Genomic DNA, 2936 nt, shown 5'->3' on the forward strand with positions numbered 1-2936 from the left:
AATATGTATGTGTGTACGTGTAATGTGCGTAAGTAAATATAGGAAATATTTGAGCAATCTAAATTACAGCATTTTTGAACTCATTTGAATAGACATCTTTAGGGCACTGTGACAACCTCTGAAAATCCCTGTTCTTTCTAAGCACATGTGTAATGCTTACAAAAATTGCAGTAATGCAGATCTAGACTCCAGAAATGTGAGAAAATAAATTTCTGTTAAGAAAAAAAAATCGCAATAAATCACATTTCAACATGTTTTAAAGAGCTGATAAGAAGAAGTGACATTAAAGAACACGTATTTCAAAATTTTAAATGAATATTTAATTTGTCAGTGAGTAAAGTCAAAAATCATTAAGCCCAGTAGGAAAGACAGTCACTGAATGATGGTCACTGTACCGTAACAAGTTAAATTTGTGCAATGTAGCTGAAATACAGGAAATGTATGATTTTGAACACTTACATTTTTAAGAAGAATCAGTAAGTTTTACAATAGCTATACCCCAAATAAAAAGCAGAATTAATCTATAGATACAGTACTATAAAAAAAAATTAAGGACAGGACATACCTCAGCAACTATAAAATACAGATTCAACAGAAAACAAAAACGGAATTCAACTCTTTGAAAAAATATTAAGTTTGAACAAAACTATAATGATAGCGTACAGGCAAGTCACACACATAAAAATAATGTAAATATCCTCATCAAAATATTAGACTATACTCAGGAATGATTAAAGGAGATAATTCCTTATTGGACATTATTTCAAGTATACAAATTTATTTCAGGGTTAGGGATGTATATTGTTCAAATTTAGAAAATTAGGAGTGCCCAGGTGGCTCAGTCAGTTAAGTGTCCCACTCTTGGTTTCGGCTCAGATTGTGATCTCAGGGTCATGAGACGGAGCCCTGCATTGGGCTCTGTGCTGAGTGTGGCGCATGCTTAAGATTCTCTCTCCCTCTCCATCTGCCCCCAAGCCCGCTGCTCATGCATACATCTCTCTCTCTCAAAGAAAAAAAAAATCAGGAAATTAATGTTATTCAGCTTATTACCATATTAAAAGAGAACATATTAATTGCCAAAAACCTTTTGGTCAAATTTAAAAGTCATTATAAATAACTCTTTATAAAACTTTTAGCAAGCCATAATAAAATGGTACACCTTAACTTCATAAAGGGCATTTACCATAAACCTCCAGCAAACATCATCCATTTTTTCCTTTCCTTTCTTTTTTCTTTTCCTTTTTTTTTTTTTGATGGATCAGCTATTTAATTAGGTTCTTTGTAAGAAATTTAGAAGGCCAATTTGTGAGCGCAAACACAGAATGCAGATAGCCCTGAAGCTGAGGAATAGCTTTGATTGTTGGCAGAATTTGTGAGTCCACAGCTTTCTGATCAACCTTGGGCTGCTCTGTAATCTCATATTTCTCTTTCTCTGAGTCAAAGATCTTGCCTTCCTGGTGTGTGGGTTTACACAGCTTCTTCTTCTTGAAGTAAGCATCAGTGAGATTTTTTGGTATTTTCACACTGTTGATATCAATTTTGGTGGAGGTGGCAATGACAAATTTCTGGTGTGTTCTACACAGAGGAACTTATTGAGGGCCAGAGGGCCAGTCACAAGTAGCAAGCCACTGCTCAGTCACTTCAGGAAAACCACCCTCTTGCCTCTGTGACGCCCAGTGAGGATGACCAGAATGGTCCCAGGAGTGGTACTTGCGCACAGTTTTCTCACTTGCTGCCTGAAAGGTTTTTTATTTTGGCTCTATAGCTTTCAAGGCACATCTTGAGTAGAATAATACCTAGGCATTTTGTGCAGTTTAACCACTTGGGTACCACCATTCCTGTCACCAACAACTGGTTTTGTGACAGTGGCAAGAACCTTCTCTTTTTTTTCTCAAAGCTGGATTTAGGTATTGAATACTTGCTCTTGTATATGGCCTTTCTGGAATACATAGCCGTTCAGGAATATTTGCGCATTTCTCTGACTAGGACAGGGTTTCAGCTGTAGTGGGGCTTCCCCTTCTTTGGCATTTTAGCCTCAACATGACCCTTCTTAACCCTGGCACCAGGATCAGGCTTCTTGGCTTCAGGTTTCTTTTCCTTAGCATCCAGCTTCTCAGCTTTTTCACTCACCATCTTGCAAGATGGGAAAGAGCAAATGTCATCCATTTCTAACATTAAACATCTTCCTTTAGGATGAGGAATGTGACAAGGACACCCCAAATAAGTGATTCTATTTAACACTGAAGTAAAAGATCTAGACAACCGAAATTAAGAAATATAAATAAACTATTTTAAGAATTAAGAATTGGGTATCAGCTTCAAGCCATGTTGAAGTAACAGGGAGAGACTTGCCCATCCACCCTGGAAGCTAGAAGGCAAACAAAACATTTGAAACAGTTTTCAAACATAGGACAGTGCAAGATAGTGGTCCTCGAGAAAAGGAAAATAAATAAATAGAGCTCTAGGGTTGTTCAAGATCACTGTGTGAAAAGAATTTCTAGTGCATAGCACAGAGATAACCTAAAACAGTTAAAATTTGATATTTGCTTTGCTTTTTTTTTTTTTTAAGATTTTATTTATTTGTTCGACAGAGACAGAGACAGCCAGCGAGAGAGGAAGGGAACACAAGCAGGGGGAGTGGGAGACGAAGAAGCAGGCTCATAGCAGAGGAGCCTGATGTGGGGCTCGATCCCATAACGCCGGGATCACGCCCTGAGCCGAAGGCAGACGCTTAACCGCTGTGCCACCCAGGCGCCCCTGATATTTGCTTTTCATAATTATGAACAGGAAAATGTCAGTCACCACAGTTGCTATTCTATATTGAATTGTAGACCATAGTGTGCAGTATTTTGTAGAATATATAAGATTTGGAAAAGAGGAAACAAAATGCAAAAGCAAAACAAAACAAAAATAAACTTAAAAATATAAAATGGAAC

At 37.4% G+C, this 2936-nt stretch overlaps 1 pseudogene; it reads right to left on the bottom strand.

Moving 5' to 3' along the window:
* Nucleotides 1-1183: 1183 nt before the first annotated feature.
* Nucleotides 1184-2174, bottom strand: LOC103660062 (annotated as a pseudogene).
* Nucleotides 2175-2936: the final 762 nt, after the last annotated feature.

The sequence above is a fragment of the Ursus maritimus genome, unplaced genomic scaffold (assembly GCF_017311325.1).
Source record: "Ursus maritimus isolate PB19 unplaced genomic scaffold, ASM1731132v1 scaffold_21, whole genome shotgun sequence".
NCBI classification, from domain to species: domain Eukaryota; kingdom Metazoa; phylum Chordata; class Mammalia; order Carnivora; family Ursidae; genus Ursus; species Ursus maritimus.